Here is a 19106-nt window from a genome sequence, read left to right on the forward strand (position 1 = left end):
GGCGTTTGGTCTTTGTGGGTGAGGAAGAAAGTTCTGAATGAAGAGTCAGGATCTGTCTGTGGCAAGGGTCCTGACGGTGGTACCCCAGTTAACGGAGGTTATCTGGTAGTTGGTTATGGGGGCATTGCGGTAGGTGGGTGTCTCTGAGTCAGCCTGTCGGGATGAGGCCTAATAACCCACGTCAGGGGGACCGCAGTGTCATCATTTTTGGATATAACTGAGTGTTATCGGTGGATCTGCAAAGACCAACACTAGGGGGAGCTGATGTTTTGTCATAACTGATGTTGTTATTGTTTTTGTTACCGTTTTTATTATTTGCGTTATTTAACCACTTGCTTACTGGGCACTTAAACACCCTTCCTGCCCAGACCAATTTTCAGCTTTCGGTGCTCTCACACTTTGAATGACAATTACTCAGTCATGCAACACTGTACCCAAATGAATTTTGTGTCCTTTTTTTCCCACAAATAGAGCTTTCTTTTGGTGGTATTTGATCACCTCTGGGGTTTTTATTTTTTGCGCTATAAATGAAAAAAGACCGAAAATTTTGAAAAAAAACGCATATTTCTTTGTTTCTGTGACAGAATTATGCAAATTATTAATTTTTCTTCATAAATTTTGGCCACAATTTATACTGCTACATATCTTTGGTAAAAATAACCCAAATTAGTGGATATTATTTGGTCTTTGTGAAAGTTAGAGAGTCTACAAGCTGTGGTGCGAATCGCACAAAATTGATCACATCTGATGTACTGGTGGCCTATCTCGCTTCTTGTGACCCAAACAAGTCAGGAAAGTACAAATACCCCCCAAATGACCCCTTTTTGGAAAGTAGACATTCCAAGGTATTTAGTAAGAGGCATGGTGAGCTTTTTGATGTTGTCATTTTTTTCCCACAATTCTTTGCAAAATGAAGATTTTTCATTTTCTTTATTTTTCTCCACAAAATTGTCATTGTAATAGGTTATTTCTCTCACGTGGCATGTGTATACCACAAATGACACCCCCCAAAAAATTCTGCTACTCCTCCTGAGTATTACAATACCACATGTGTGGGACTTTTTCGCAGCCTGGCCACATAGAGAGGCCCAACATGCAGGGAGCGCCATCACGTGTTCTAGGAGCATAAATTACACATCTAACTTGTTGACTACTTATTACACTTTTGAAATACCAGGACAATGACACGTGACACTGATGACAGATGGCACTGATACGTGGCAATGATGACACTTATACGTGGCACTGATGACACGTGGCACTGATGACAGATGACACTAATATGTGGCACTGATGACACGTGGCACTAATACGTGGCACTGATGACACGTGGCACTAATACGTGGCACTGATGACACGTGGCACTAATACGTGGCACTGATGACACGTGGCACTAATATGTGGCACTGATGACACGTGGCACTAATACGTGGCACTGATGACATGTGGCACTAATACGTGGCACTAATACGTGCCACCGGTGACAGATGGCACTAATACGTGGCACCAATGACACGTGACACTGATGACAGATGGCACTGATAAGTGGCATTGATGACACGTGACACTGACAACAGATGGCACGTGACACTGACAGGTGGCACTGATGACAAATGGCACTGATACGTGGCACTGATGACAGATGGCACTAATACGTGGCACTGATGACAGATGGCACTATGTGGCACTAATAACACGTGGCACTGATGACAGATGCCACTTATACGTGGCACTGATGACAGATGGCACTGGGGACAAATGGCACTGACAACAGGTGGCACTGGGGACAGATAGCACTGCGGGCAGGTGGCACTGGGGTGGGGTGGATTGCACTGGGGTGGATGGCACTGGGGCGGATGGCACTGGGGCGGATGGCACTGGGGCAGGATGGCACTGGGGCGGATGGCACTGGGGCAGGATGGCACTGGGGCAGGATGGCACTGGGGCAGGATGGCACTGGGGCAGGATGGCACTGGGGGGGGGCATGGCACTGGGGGGGGGGTGGCACTGGGGGAGGATGGCTCTGGGGGAGGATGGCACTTTTTATTAAACTTTTTTTTTACTTTTTTTTTTTTTTTTTTTCTTTTTTACACTGACGGCTGCTGCAGCCGTTCTTCTCTCCCCTCTCACACGCTGTCTGTGTGAGGAGGGAGAGCGGCGCTGAGAGATGATCTCATATGTTTACATATGAGATCATCTCCCATTGGACACGCCGATCACGCTGTAAACGGCCGCTGTGATTGGCCGTTTACAGCGATCTGTGTTTGCCTGTCCCCGGGGGACACGGCAAACACAGAACTTCCGCGATGCGCGCCCGCGGCGGCGCGCATTGCGGAAGTAAACACCAGGCCGTCCAGGGACGGCCAGGCACGGGAAGCCGCCCGCCCTAAGGCCGGCATTCGGCTATAGGGCGGGCAGGAAGCGGTTAAAGAGTTATATATTTTTGGATATTTATACAGTTTGATTAATAAAGTAATGGCTGCTACGACCTATTTTACTCCAAAAGTGGTAGAGTCTTATTTATCATATAATGGGGAGTATAGGTTGGTAGCAAATGCATATATGTTATACACTAGTCATGGGTAGCACAGTAATTCATTTTCATTATATAACTAACTGCTGTCTCCTAGAATAAGAGTAAAGAATGCAGTTATGTGAACTATGATATCCTTAGCCACTTCCTTAAAGAAGTATATATTTTTTTTAACAGTAGCCAGTTACCAATGGGAAAAGGAACCTGTAGTACTTTCCCCATTTTCCTAGATGTCCTCAATGAAATAAGAAAAGCTGCTCCAGTGAGTGAGTCTTGGGTTAATCTCCACATACACTAGTCAGATGCTATCCCTGCTTGTGTGAAACATCAGGAAATTAATTCTTTTATTGAAGCTTTATAATGACAAGTTATTGACAGATGGAGCAGGGGACAAAAAGGTAGACGCGTTTCACGCAATTGTTAGCGCTTAGTCATTCCTAGATGTCCTACAAGCGTAGCTGCAGTGTCAGACAGGGTGCTCCCTCTCTGTCTATGGTTGCTTGACACCACAGATAGCAAGGAGATCTCTGCTTCGCTAGCAAGCGCCTGTCTAGAGGCTTCCGGCATTTGCCTGTGGAAAACACTGGCACAAAGGAGTGCAGAAGAATGTGAGGTTGACACACATTGTTTCCCCCAGGGTTCCTCTTGGCTCACATGCCACACCTCCCTCTGCGTTCCTTGTGCTGGTGTTTGCCTCAGGCGAGTGCCGGGAGCCGGAGACCGGCATTTGCTAGAAAAGCAGCAATCTCCATGCTAGCTCTGGTGTTGGGCAGCCATGTTCTTAAGGGGAGCACCCTATACAACATCACAGTTATTGTTACAGGGCACTGAGGGGGCACCTTGTCCAACATCACAGGTAGAGTTTTAGTACTGTCCTTTGTCCCATTGGGAACTAAATACTATGTAAAAAAAATAAATACACTTCTCTATTAAAGGACTTCTCCTACTTCATATACTGTGACCAGCACCATTATCTGTTGGTTGAAAGGAGAAATACCACCCACTCATGTTGGAAGGGTGAAAAAAAGGATGCAAGGTTTCCTATATTTATGTATTTCTCGCACCTGCTAGAGATGGTTTACAGAAGAGAAGGTAGGACCCCCAATGGTATGCTGGATCGAAAGAAATGTTTGCTAAAATATGCAGCGGATCCTCTGCTTCTCGAAAATACAAACTTCCTAATTGTCATGTTTTTCTTTCTATTTATTTCCTTGTTCAGTGGCCTGGAACAAGTATGCAGATCAGTAATGACTTCACTTGCTACCTACTACATGATATATGCCGGAAGTTTTGAAATCAGACGGTTTACAATTTTCCAAACTAAAGCGAGGTATGGCAGCTATCTGTTTTCCCAGTTTTCCCTTAACAGTTTAGGTAAATAACATTTTCAAAAAAGTGTGTGTGTGTAATAAATACATTTTATATACGCACACACACACAGTATCTCACATTTTTGTAAATATTTTATTCTATCTTTTCATGTGACAACGCTGAAGAAATTACTCTTTGCTACAATGTAAAGTAGTGAGTGTACAGCTTGTATAACAGTGTAAATTTGCTGTCCCCTCAAAATAACTCAACACACAGCCATTAATGTCTAAACCACTGGAAACAAAAGTGAGTACACCCCTAAGTGAAAATGTCCAAATTGGGCCCAATTAGCCATTTTCCCTCCCCGGTGTCATGTGACTCGTTAGTGTTACAAGGTCTCAGGAGTGAATGGTGAGCAGATGTGGTCAATTATTTGGTGTTATCTCTCTCATACTGGTCACTGGAAGTTCATGGCACCTCATGGCAAAGAATTCTCTGAGGATCTGAAAAAAAGAATTGTTGCTCTACATAAAGATGGCCTAGGCTAAAAGAAGATTGCCAAGACCCTAAAATTGAGCTGCAGCAGGGTGGCCAAGACCATACAGCGGTTTAACAGGACAGGTTCCACTCAGAACAGGCCTCGCCATCATCCACCAAAGAAGTTGAGTGCACATACTCAGCGTCATATCCAGAGGTTTTCTTTGAGAAATAAACGTATCATTGCTGTAGAGGTTGAAGGGGTTGGGGGGTCAGTCTGTCAGACTAAGGACATGGATTAATGGAACCATTTCCTGCGGTCTGATGAGACCAAGAGAAACGTATTTGGTTCAGATGGTGTCAAGCGTGTGCGGCAGCAACCAGGTGAAGAGTACAAAGACAAGTGCGCCTTACCTACAGTGAAGGATGGTGGTGGGAGTGTCGTGGTCTGGGGCTGCATGAGTGCTGCCGCCACTGGGGAGCTACAGCTCATTGAGGGAACCATGAATGCCAACATGTACTGTGACATATTGAAGCAGAGCATGACCCCCTCCCTTCGGAGATTATATTATTGCGCCCAGGGCAATATTCCAACATAACGACCCCAAACAAACCAAGACAACCACTGCCTTGCTAAAGAAGCTGAGGGTGACGGTGATGGACTGGCCAAGCATGTCTCCAGACCTAAACCCTATTGAGCATCTGTAGGATATCCTCAAACGGAAGGTGGAGGAGCACAAGGTCTCTAACATCCACCAGCTCTGTGATGTTGTCATGGAGGAGTGGAAGAGGACTCCAGTGGCAACCTGTGAAGCTCTGGTGAACTCCATGCCCAAGAGGGTTAAGGCAGTGCTGGAAAATAATGGTGGCCACACAAAATATTGGCACTTTGGGCCCAATTTGGACATTTTCACTTAGGAATGTACTCACTTTTGTTGCCAGCGGTTTAGACATTAATGGCTGTGTGTTGAGTTATTTTGAGGGGACAGCAAATTTATATTGTTATACAAGCTGGACACTCAAAATATTTACAAAAATGTGAGAGGCCTGTACTCACTTTTGTGAGATACTGTATAATATTTATATATATATATATATATATATATATATATATATATTATATGTAATTTTTTTTTTTTTTTTGTTTGTATGTGTATAATATGCCTTCACTATTTGTAGTGTACTTTATCTGCTTAAGGACCGCCTCACGCCGATATACGTCAGCAGAATGGCACGGCTGGGCACAATCATGTACCGGTATGGGATTCTTTAAGTGCCCAGCCGTGGGTCGGGAGCGTACCACCGGTGGCTCGCTCCTGACCCAGTCCTGAGCTCCGTGGCGGCGGGACCAGCGGACCCGATCGCCGCTGGTGTCCTGCGATCGGGTCACAGAGCTGAAGAACGAGGAGAGGTCTGTGTAAACAAACCTCTCCCCGTGCTTCCTAGTGTGGCTGTCACCGATCGTCTCTACCCTTTTATAGGGAAGGATGATCAGTGACGTCACATGCCAGGCCACTCCCCGTACAATAAAAAAAAAACATAATGTCATACATAACACCTACACTGCCCCCTAGTGGTTAACTCCTTCACTCCCAGTGTCATTTACACAGGAATCAGTGCATTTAACCACTTAACAATCGCCCATAGCCGATTAACGGCTTCAGGGCGGTTGTTTAACTCTGAGAGGCCGTTAATTAACGGCCTCCCAGAATTCTGCTCACGCGCACCCCCTGGGGCGCGCACACGAGAGCATCCGTGACCGCCGGGTCCAGTGGACCCGGCGCATCACGGATCACGGTAAACAGCCGCTCGTCGCGGCCGTTTACCACGTGATCGCTCCGTCAAATGACGGAGTGATCACTTGTAAACAAACCGGCGTCATGTTATGTACCGATCGGTACAGCGGAGGGGAAAGAGATCGGTGTCAGCAGCACTGTGGGCTGCATCTGCAGTGCCCACATCGCTGCTCGCCGAAATTTAACCCCTCAATTCCCTGCCATTACTCTGCAATACCCTGCAATACTCTGCAGTACCCTGCCATTACTCTGCAGTACCCCCCAATACTCTGCAGTACCCTGCCATTACTCTGCAGTACCCTGCCATTACTCTGCAGTACCCTGCCATTACTCTGCAGTACCCTGCCATTACTCTGCAGTACCCTGCCATTACTCTGCAAAACCCCCCAATACTCGCCAATACCCCCAATACCCCCCAATACTCTGCGATACCCCCCAATACTCTGCGATACCCCCAATACTCTGCAATACCCGCCAATACTCTGCAATACCCCCCAATACCCGCCAATACTCTGCAATACCCCCCAATACCCGCCAATACTCTGCAATACCCCCCAATACTCCCCAATACTCTGCAATACCCCCCAATACCCCGCCAATACTCTGCAATACCCTGCCATAAATTGCCAAACCCAGCCATACTCGGTGATACCCTGCAATACCCAGCCATAGACGCCCCCTCACCGCCCTCCGGTGCTTCTACCAACTCGCCAATACGATCAAAGCCAGAATCTTTTTTTATTTTTTTATTTCAGGCTTCCCAGCCTAGAGGTGAGATGTGGGGTCTTATTGACCCCCAGATTTCACTGTAAAGAGGACCTGTCACCCCATATTCCTATTACAAGGGATGTTTACATTCCTTGTAATAGGAATAAAAGTGATCAAAAATTTATTTTTGGGGAAAAAAATGTCAAACTAAAATAAAGTAAAATGAACAATAAAAAAAAAAAAATTTAAAGCGCCCCTGTCCCCATATGCTCGCATGCAGAAGCGAACGCATGCGTAAGCCCCGCCCACATATGAAAACGGTGTTCAAACCACACATGTGAGGTATCGCCGTGAACGTTAGAGCGAGAGCAATAATTCTAGCCCTAGACCTCCTCTGTAACTCAAAACATGTAACCAGTATAAAAAATTAAAGCGTCGCCTATGGGGATTTTTTAGTAGCAACCTTTGGCGCCATTCCACGGGCATGTGCAATTTTAAAGAGTGACATGTTCGATATCTATTTACTCAGCATAACTTCATCTTTCACTTTATGCAAAAATTGGGCTAACTTTACTGTTTTGTTTTTTGTTTTTTAAGCACAAAACAGTTTTTTCCCCCAAAAAAACGCGTTTGAAAAATTGCTGCGCAAATACCGTGTGAGATAAAAATTTGCAACGGCCACCATTGTATTCTCCAGGGTCTTTGCTAAAAAAATATATATATATATAATGTTTTGGGATTCTATGTAATTTTGTAGCAAATAAATGATGATTTTTACATGTAGGAGAGAAATGTCAGAATTGGCCTGGGTGCTCCAGAACGTCTGATGGTGCTCCCTGCATGTTGCGCCTCTGTATGTGGTCACACTGTGTAAAAATCTCACACATGTGGTATCGCCGTACTCGGGAGTAATAGCAGAATGTGTTTTGGGGTGTAATTTGTGGTATGCATATGCTGTGTGTGAGAAATAACCTGATAATATGACAATTTTGTGGGAAAAAAAAAAGGAAAAAAAATTATATTTTGCAAAGAATTGTGGGGAAAAATGACAACTTCAATAAACTCATCATGCCTCTTACTAAATACCTTGGAATGTCTTCTTTCCAAAAAGGGGTCATTTGGGGGGTATTTGTACTTTTCTGGCATGTTAGGGTCTCGAGAATTGAAATAGGCCGTCAGTACTTCAGGTGTGATCAATTTTCAGATATTGGCCCCATAGCTTGTGGACTCTATAACTTTCACAAAGACCAAATAATATCCACCAATTTGTACTTATTTTTACCAAAGATATGTAGTGGTATAAATTCTGGCCAAAATTTATGAAGAAAAAATTACTAATCTGCTAAATTTTATAACAGAAACGAAGAAAAATTCATTTTTTCACAGACCTTTTGGTCTTTTTTCTTTTATAGCACAAAAAATAAAAAACTGAGAGGTGATTAAATACCACCAAAAGAAAGCTCCATTTGTGTGAAAAAAAAGGACAAAAATTTCATATGGGTACAGTGTTGCATGACTGAGTAATTGTTATTCAAAATGTGAGAGCATTGGTCTGGTTATTAAGGGTGTTTAAGTGCCCAGTGGTCAAGTGGTTAAATAGCACTGATTGATGTATAAATAATGTATAATTAATGTATAAATGACAATGGTCCCAAAAATGTGTCAAAAATGTCCGATGTGTCCGCCATAATGTTGCAGTCACAATTAGTGATGGACGAACTTCCGACGGGACGTTTCGCGAACGCGAAACGCGAACGGACACAAACGTTCGCGAAAACGACCGTTCGCCGCGGGCTCCATTGACTTCAATGGGAGGCGAATTTCGCAAACCTTTAGGTCGAATTTGCGGCCACGGGGTAATTATTAGGGGGTAGCACGTAGTCCCACCACCTGGACAATAGCATAATACATGTATGAGGTGAATTTGGGATCGATAACTACAAGCATTTTTTTTTTATTTGGGAAATTGTTCTGACAATTCAGGACTATGGAGCTAATGAAGGCAATGGAGGAGAGGGAAGGTCAGGGACCAGGGTAGGCAAACAAGAGGGTGCAGGAGATACAGAGCACTGACAGCAGCACCGTAATACAGAGCACTGACATCAGCACCGTGACATACAGCGCTGACAGCAGCTCCGTGACATACAGCGCTGACAGCAGCTCCGTGACATACAGCGCTGACAGCAGCTCCGTGACATACAGCGCTGACAGCAGCTCCGTGACATACAGCGCTGACAGCAGCTCCGTGACATACAGCGCTGACAGCAGCACCGTGACATACAGCGCTGACAGCAGCTCCGTGACATACAGCGCTGACAGCAGCTCCGTGACATACAGCGCTGACAGCAGCTCCGTGACATACAGCACTGACAGCAGCTCCGTGACATACAGCGCTGACAGCAGCTCCGTGACATACAGCGCTGACAGCAGCACCGTGACATACAGCGCTGACAGCAGCTCCGTGACATACAGCGCTGACAGCAGCTCCGTGACATACAGCGCTGACAGCAGCTCCGTGACATACAGCGCTGACAGCAGCTCCGTGACATACAGCGCTGACAGCAGCTCCGTGACATACAGCGCTGACAGCAGCACCGTGACATACAGCGCTGACAGCAGCTCCGTGACATACAGCGCTGACAGCAGCTCCGTGACATACAGCGCTGACAGCAGCTCCGTGACATACAGCACTGACAGCAGCTCCGTGACATACAGCGCTGACAGCAGCTCCGTGACATACAGCGCTGACAGCAGCACCGTGACATACAGCGCTGACAGCAGCTCCGTGACATACAGCGCTGACAGCAGCTCCGTGACATACAGCGCTGACAGCAGCTCCGTGACATACAGCGCTGACAGCAGCTCCGTGACATACAGCGCTGACAGCAGCTCCGTGACATACAGCGCTGACAGCAGCTCCGTGACATACAGCGCTGACAGCAGCTCCGTGACATACAGCGCTGACAGCAGCTCCGTGACATACAGCGCTGACAGCAGCTCCGTGACATACAGCGCTGACAGCAGCTCCGTGACATACAGCGCTGACAGCAGCTCCGTGACATACAGCGCTGACAGCAGCTCCGTGACATACAGCGCTGACAGCAGCACCGTAAGCAGCCCCAGGAGGAAGTCAGCACAGCACAGGGATGGTGTGATCCCCTCATAATAAGAACCCCCAGGAGGAAGTCAGCACAGCACAGGGATGGTGGGAGCCCCTCATAATAAGAACACCCAGGAGGAAGTCAGCACAGCACAGGGATGGTGGGAACCCCTCATAATAAGCAGCCCCAGTAGAAATATGACACCGCTCAACCTCTTCAAAGAGGAGGGTAGGGGCATATAGTACGGTGTGCTTTTTTGGGTCAGGGAAGTGAGCCAAATGAATTAAGAAGGTCTGTGTGCTTGATTCCAAAAATTGTTTATAGACATATACATGGTCTACTGATCACATGTGTTGAATTCCTCCGAGATCCATGCCTCATTCATTTTTAGAAATGTGAGGTAGTTAACACTGTGGTGAGCTAGGCGAGTACGCTTATCGGTCACAATCCCCCCTGCTGCGCTGAACGTCCTTTCGGACAGGACACTGGATGAGGGGCAAGCCAACAGTTCGATTGCAAATTGGGCAAGCTCTGGCCAGAGGTCAAGCCTGCCCACCCAGTAGTCTAGGGGTTCATCACTCCTCAGAGCGTCCACATCGGCCGTTAACCCAATGTAGTCGGACACCTGACGGTCTAGGCGTTCCCTGATGCTGGATCCGGATGACACCTGTCGATGGGTCGGCTGAAAGAATGACCTCATATCCGAAGTCACCAACACATCTTCAAACCGGCCTCTTCTTGCAGGCGCTGTTGGATTGGTACCCGCAAATCCTTCTCTGGGAGTGGGAATTGCTCCTCTGCCAGCGCACGCAAAAGCAGAATGCAGCATTTCTCGAAGCAAGGCCTGGAAGTGCTGCATTCTGACAGCCCTCTGCGACGGCGGTAACATTTCCGCCATTTTGTGTTTGTACCGGGGGTCTAAGTACGTTGCCACCCAGTACTGGTCCTTGACCCTCATGCTTTTTATACGGGGGTCCCTATTAAAACACTGGAGCATGAAGGCCCCCATTTGCACTAAAGTGGAAGCGGTGTGGTGGCCTGGCTCCTGCTCATCATCCAGGATAATGTCGTCCTCTTCATTCTCCTCTCCCCATCCTCGCACAACAGGGATCCCAGAAAGGTTTAAAGCATGCTCTTCTTGCTCCTGCTCATCCGCCCCGGCACCATCCTCCTCTGACTCCTCATCAGACTCCTGTTGTTGACTTGTCTCAGATAGAGTAGCCCCCCCTGGGAATTCATCCAGCATTGCGACTTCCTCATCTTCCCGCTCCTGCTCCTCCACAGCCTGATCAATGACACGACGCAATGCACGCTCCAGAAAGAAGGCATAAGGTACCATGTCACTGATGGCGCCATGGCTGCGACTGACCAGTTTGGTGATCTCCTCAAATGGCCGCAGAAGTCTGCATGTGTCGCGCATGAGCAGCCACTGGCGCGGTGAAAAAAAACCCAGCTCCCCAGAACCGTTTCTTTCGCAGAGTTCATACAGGTAGACGTTAACTGCACGTTTCTGCTGGAGCAGCCTATCAAGCATATAGAAGGTTGAGTTCCATCGCGTCGGGCAATCGCAAATAAGACGTCTGACCGGCAGATGGTGTCGCCGCTGAATGTCAGCAAGGCGAGCCATGGCCGTGTAAGATCTTCTGAAATGGGCCGAGATTTTCCTTGCCTGCCGCAAGATGTCCTGGACCCCAGGGTATTTGACAAGGAATCGCTGCACGACCAAGTTTAAGACGTGTGCCATGCACGGCACGTGCGTGATTTTGCCCTGTTTCAATGCGCTAAGCAGATTGGCACCGTTGTCACACACCACTTTACCAACTGTCAAATTGAGCGGTGTTAGCCACTCATCTGCCTGTGAACGCAAAGCTGAAAGGAGTGCCGGGCCAGTGTGGCTCTTTGCTTCCAGGCACAACAGACGCAGCACGGCATGGCAACGTCTCACCTGGCATGTGGAATAGGTTCTGGGGAGCTTGGGCGGTGCAGTGGAAGAGACGCTAGCAGCGGAAAAGGAGGAGGCAGCTGAGGAGGAGAGGGAGGAGGATGGAGTAGGAGGAGGAGAAGAAGAGTCAGGCCTGCATGCAATCCGTGGCGGTAAAACCAAATCTACACGGGTGCCACGGGTTACATGCTTGACGGCCGTCAGAAGGTTCACCCAGTGGGCAGTAAAACTGATATACCTTCCCTGCCCGTGTTTGCTAGACCACGTGTCTGTGGTCAGATGTATCTTGGCACCGACACTGTGTGCCAGAGATACATTCACTTGCCGCTGAACATGGCCATATAGCTCTGGGATGCCCTTCTCTGAGAAATACTTCCTTCCTGGGACCTTCCATTGTGGTGTTCCAATGGCCACAAATTTGCGAAAGGCCTCCGAGTCCACCAGTTTATATGGCAGTAGTTGGCGGGCTATGAGTTCTGACAAGCCAGCCGCCAACCGTTGGGCAAGAGGGTTATCCGGCGTCATCATTTTTTTACGCTCAAACATTAGGCCCACGGAAGCCTGCCTTTTTGCAGAAAAATGTGAGCTTGGCGTGATGGAAGGTGGAGTGGAGGACAATTGTGAGGAGAGAGGAGAAGGAGAAGTAGAAGACGAGGCTGGACGGTGAGAGCCTGCAGTGTGGCTTTGTGTGTTCCGTTGCTCCCACTGGGCTCGGTGATGGCTGCTCATGTGCCTTCTTAAGGCGGTCGTCCCTAGGTGAGTATTGGGCTTACCGCGACTAACGCGTTGACTGCAAAGATTGCAGATGGCAACGCTATTGTCAGCAGCGGACACGTTAAAAAAAGCCCACACTGCGGAGCCATGTGCCGGTGTCCTGGGAGCGCCAGATGTGACCGTACATGGTCGATGACTCGCTCCTGATACATTTGCAGTCTGCTTTGTCCCTGCTGTGCAATGTAAGTCATTGCTGCTTCTCCTCCCTATCTGCTGGTCCATATCTCCCTCTGAACTCCCCTCCTCTTCCTCTCTTGTGGGCACCCACGTGACATCACTAGACACGTCATCATCAACGTCACCTTCCCCACCGCTATAAGTAGAGTAGGCAGCAACACCGGGGACCAACCTCCTCCTTGGGCTGATCTGGGTACTGGCGTCAGACTGCTGAGTAGCGCTTGTTGCTACCTCCTCTTCCTGATCCAATACCAAGAGTGGCTGCGCATCAGAAATGTCCTCTTGATATGGATCGGAAAATAATTCCAGTGACTCAAGCGGAAGGTATGTGGTGGTGGTGGTGGTGGTCGTGTTGTTGGTGGTAGTGTCTTTGGGGGTGCACATAGCAGAGAGTGAAGAAGAGGGTGCAGATCGAGAGGATGAGGAGGGTGCAGAAGAGTAAGGCTGAGCGAGCCACTCAACCAAGTCTGGTGCATCCTTTAAAGTAATTGAACGCACCTTCTGCAACTTCCCACTTTGGCTCAAGCCTGTTGCTCCTGCCCTACCCCTACCACCCCTGCGGAAGGGCCTGCCTCTTCCTCTGCATGTCATTTTTTAAATGACCCTGTGACAAAACTCTTAGTCCCTATACCGCTGAAGGACTGCTGCAGTATAGGGCAGCGGTCAGCAGTGGTGCACGTCAACCCTATCTATTGTGGACCGATAGCGGTCCTTACAGAACAGCAGACTGTACCGCACTCAAGCCTATGTACCGTAGCACCCTATACCAAGTTACCAGTCCTTATAAGAACTTTTGTGGAACAAGCAGGTTGTGTGTTAGTGATTAGCAGACTGTACGTCAGTCCCTATACCAATGAAGGACTGCTGCAGTATAGGGCAGCGGTCAGCAGTAGTGCACGGCAACCCTATGTATTGTGGACCGATAGCGGTCCTTACAGAACAGCAGACTGTACCGCACTCAAGCCTATGTACCGTAGCACCCTATACCAAGTTACCAGTCCTTATAAGAACTTTTGTGGACCAAGCAGGTTGTGTATTAGTGTTTAGCAGACTGTACGTCAGTCCCTATACCGCTGAAGGACTGCTGCAGTATAGGGCAGCGGTCAGCAGTGGTGCACGTCAACCCTATCTATTGTGGACCGATAGCGGTCCTTACAGAACAGCAGACTGTACCGCACTCAAGCCTATGTACCGTAGCACCCTATACCAAGTTACCAGTCCTTATAAGAACTTTTGTGGACCAAGCAGGTTGTGTATTAGTGTTTAGCAGACTGTACGTCAGTCCCTATACCGCTGAAGGACTGCTGCAGTATAGGGCAGCGGTCAGCAGTGGTGCACGTCAACCCTATCTATTGTGGACCGATAGCGGTCCTTACAGAACAGCAGACTGTACCGCACTCAAGCCTATGTACCGTAGCACCCTATACCAAGTTACCAGTCCTTATAAGAACTTTTGTGGAACAAGCAGGTTGTGTGTTAGTGATTAGCAGACTGTACGTCAGTCCCTATACCAATGAAGGACTGCTGCAGTATAGGGCAGCGGTCAGCAGTAGTGCACGGCAACCCTATGTATTGTGGACCGATAGCGGTCCTTACAGAACAGCAGACTGTACCGCACTCAAGCCTATGTACCGTAGCACCCTATACCAAGTTACCAGTCCTTATAAGAACTTTTGTGGACCAAGCAGGTTGTGTATTAGTGTTTAGCAGACTGTACGTCAGTCCCTATACCGCTGAAGGACTGCTGCAGTATAGGGCAGCGGTCAGCAGTGGTGCACGTCAACCCTATGTATTGTGGACCGATAGCGGTCCTTACAGAACAGCAGACTGTAACGCACTCAGGCCTATGTACCGTAGCACCCTATACCAAGTTACCAGTCCTTATAAGAACTTTTGTGGACCAAGCAGGTTGTGTGTTAGTGATTAGCAGACTGTACGTCAGTCCCTATACCAATGAAGGACTGCTGCAGTATAGGGCAGCGGTCAGCAGTAGTGCACGGCAACCCTATGTATTGTGGACCGATAGCGGTCCTTACAGAACAGCAGACTGTAACGCACTCAGGCCTATGTACCGTAGCACCCTATACCAAGTTACCAGTCCTTATAAAAACTTTTGTGGACCAAGCAGGTTGTGTGTTAGTGTTTAGCAGACTGTGCGTCAGTCCCTATACCGCTGAAGGACTGCTGCAGTATAGGGCAGCGGTCAGCAGTGGTGCACGTCAACCCTATCTATTGTGGACCGATAGCGGTCCTTACAGAACAGCAGACTGTACCGCACTCAAGCCTATGTACCGTAGCACCCTATACCAAGTTACCAGTCCTTATAAGAACTTTTGTGGACCAAGCAGGTTGTGTATTAGTGTTTAGCAGACTGTACGTCAGTCCCTATACCGCTGAAGGACTGCTGCAGTATAGGGCAGCGGTCAGCAGTGGTGCACGTCAACCCTATGTATTGTGGACCGATAGCGGTCCTTACAGAACAGCAGACTGTAACGCACTCAGGCCTATGTACCGTAGCACCCTATACCAAGTTACCAGTCCTTATAAGAACTTTTGTGGACCAAGCAGGTTGTGTGTTAGTGATTAGCAGACTGTACGTCAGTCCCTATACCAATGAAGGACTGCTGCAGTATAGGGCAGCGGTCAGCAGTAGTGCACGGCAACCCTATGTATTGTGGACCGATAGCGGTCCTTACAGAACAGCAGACTGTACTGCACTCAGGCCTATGTACCGTAGCACCCTATACCAAGTTACCAGTCCTTATAAAAACTTTTGTGGACCAAGCAGGTTGTGTGTTAGTGTTTAGCAGACTGTGCGTCAGTCCCTATACCGCTGAAGGACTGCTGCAGTATAGGGCAGCGGTCAGCAGTAGTGCACGGCAACCCTATGTATTGTGGACCGATAGCGGTCCTTACAGAACAGCAGACTGTAACGCACTCAGGCCTATGTACCGTAGCACCCTATACCAAGTTACCAGTCCTTATAAGAACTTTTGTGGACCAAGCAGGTTGTGTGTTAGTGATTAGCAGACTGTACGTCAGTCCCTATACCAATGAAGGACTGCTGCAGTATAGGGCAGCGGTCAGCAGTAGTGCACGGCAACCCTATGTATTGTGGACCGATAGCGGTCCTTACAGAACAGCAGACTGTACCGCACCCAAGCCTATGTACCGTAGCACCCTAGACAGACCAAGTTACCAGTCCTGATAAAGAGCTTTGTGGAACAAGTGAGTTGTGAATGATTAGCAGACTGCAGCAGAAGGGCAGCAGTCAAGTATAATATTCTTTCTATATTTGGAAGAAAGAATATTATACGTGTACAAGCCTATTACCGTACCACTGATACCAGTCCTGAAAAGAACCTTTGTGGAACTAATAGTAACAGCAAGTCTTTAAAATTATCCTCACTGCCTGACACACTGCTTCCTGCCTGTCCCTATACAAATTGGCAAAAAAGAGTAGGCTGGAACGATTAGCTGGAACAGCTCTTTTGTGGACCTGATAGTAACAGCTAATGATGATGATGATGATGATGATGAAGAAAGACTAATCTGGCTGAGCTGTCCCTAAAATAGCAGCATACAGCGCTCTGTCCCTTTATCTAAACTGACAAAAGAAACTCAGGCTGCTGACCTAACACCTATACCAGTCCTGAAAAGAACTTTTGTGTACCAAATAGCTAGCGTTTTCTCTGTCCCTACTCCACACAGGATCCTTTCCCTACAGTGACAGAAGAAAGAATGTAAAATGGCCACCGGATCGGGTGTATTTATAGGTTAGGGGGAATGTCCAAGTGTCCATGAGCTGTCATGTCTCAATTGGTTGTCCTGTAACACATGATAAACGTGTCACGAAAGGTTAAAGTTCTTGTATACATTAAACACGTAAGTCCGCCGGGGCGAACGACGGAAAAAGGCGTTCGAACCCGCGGACGGCGAAAGTCGGAAATTCGCCGCGAAACGACCGCCGGGCGAACCGTTCGGCCATCACTAGTCACAATAAAAATCGATGATCGCCGCCATTAACCACTTTCAGACCGGACCATTTTGCTGGTAAATGACCAGAGGTCTTTTTACACTTTGGCACTGCGCTGCTTTAACTGGTAATTGCGCGGTCATGCAATGTTGTACCCAAACAAAATTTGCGTCCTTTTCTTCCCACAAATAGAGCTTTCTTTTGATGGTATTTGATTGCCTCTGCGATTTTTATTTTTTGCGATATAAACGTAAAAAGACCGCAAATTTTGAAAAAAAATGATATTTTCTACTTTTTGTTATTAGAAAAATCCAATAAACTCAATTTTAGTCATACATTTAGGCCAAAATGTATTCAGCCACATGTCTTTGGTAAAAAAAAAGTCAATAATTGTATATTTATTGGTTTGCGCAAAAGTTGTCACATCTACAAACTAAGGTACATTTTCTGGAATTTACGCAGCTTTTAGTTTACGACTGCCTATCTCATTTCTTGAGGTGCTAAAATGGCAGGGCAGTACAAAACCCCCCCAAATGACCCCATTTTGGAAAGTAGACCCCCTAAGGAAACTGATAAGAGGCATGTTGAGCCCATTGAATATTTTATTTTTTTGCCTCAAGCGATTGAATAATGACAAAAAAAAAAAATTTTTTTTTTTTTACACAAAGTTGTCACTAAATGATATATTGCTCACACATGCTATGGGCGTATGTGAAATGACACCCCAAAATAAATTCTGCTGCTTCTCCTGAGTACGGGGATACCACATATGTGGGACTTTTTGGGAGCCTAGCCGTGTACGGGGCCCCGAAAACCAAGCACCGCCTTCAGGCTTTCTAAGGGCGTAAATTTTTGAGTTCACTTCTCACTACCTATTACAGTTTTGAAGGCCATAAAATGCCAAGATGGCACAAAACCCCCACAAATGACCCCATTTTAGAAAGTAGACACCCCAAGCTATTTGCTGAGAGGCATGTTGAGTTCATGGAATATTTTATATTTTGCCACAAGTTGCGGGAAAATTACAAACTTTTTTTTTTTTTTTTTTTTAACAAAGTTGTCACTAAATGATATATTGCTCATGCATGCCATGGGCATATGTGAAATGACACCCCAAAATAAATTCTGCTGCTTCTCCTGAGTACGGGGATACCACATATGTGGGACTTTTTGGGAGCCTAGCCGCGTACGGGGCCCCGAAAACCAAGCACCGCCTTCAGGCTTTCTAAGGGCGTACATTTTTGAGTTCACTTCTCACTACCTATTACAGTTTTGAAGGCCATAAAATGCCAAGATGGCACAAAACCCCCACAAATGACCCCATTTTAGAAAGTAGACACCCCAAGCTATTTGCTGAGAGGCATGTTGAGTCCATGGAATATTTTATATTTTGCCACAAGTTGCGGGAAAATGACAAACTTTTTTTTTTTTTTTTTTTTTTCACAAAGTTGTCACTAAATGATATATTGCTCACGCATGCCATGGGCATATGTGAAATGACACCCCAAAATAAATTCTGCTGCTTCTCCTGAGTACGGGGATACCACATATGTGGGACTTTTTGGGAGCCTAGCCGCGTACGGGGCCCCGAAAACCAAGCACCGCCTTCAGGCTTTCTAAGGGCGTGACAGTTTTGAAGGCCATAAAATGCCAAGATGGCACAAACCCCCCCCAAATGACCCCATTTTGGAAAGTAGACACCCCTAAATTTAGGGGTACACTAGTGAGACTAGGTAATAAATGGCGGGTGCCCTGAAACTATAAAAAAATAACTAACCAACCAGCGTCACCTGTAACAGTTATATGGTGATCACTGGTGAAAGGGTTAACTAGGGGGCAATTAGGGGGCTTTATGCGGTAGTATATGGGGGTCCCTGGCGCTATAAAAAGCTGCAGCGAACCTAAATACCTACCTGCCTAACTAGCGTCACCTGTGACACTAATACAGCGATCAGAAAAACGATCGCTTATTAGGCTGGGTTCACACTGGAGCGATGCGGGAACTCCACGAATGCGCGGCGGGTTCCCGCATCGCATGCCTCCCGGCGGCAGTTCACACTGCCCTATGCGAACTGCTGGGAGTGTCAGTGAAATGTTACTGACACCCCCAGATCAGTTCGCATATCGCAGTGCGATCTGCAAACTTGGATCGCATGGTGTGAACACCCATGCGATCCGATTCTGCTTTGGGCCAAAAAAAGGGTCCCGTGCGAATTTGCGGCGGGTGTGGCGGGTGCGGCGAATGGCTGAACTCGAATCGCACAGAGATCGGATGTGATTTGCACTGCAGTGCGGTGCGAATCACATCCGT

The sequence above is a fragment of the Lithobates pipiens genome, unplaced genomic scaffold, assembly GCF_037356315.1.
Source record: "Lithobates pipiens isolate NorthernLeopardFrog02 unplaced genomic scaffold, aLitPip1_a1.2 Scaffold_27, whole genome shotgun sequence".
NCBI classification, from domain to species: domain Eukaryota; kingdom Metazoa; phylum Chordata; class Amphibia; order Anura; family Ranidae; genus Lithobates; species Lithobates pipiens.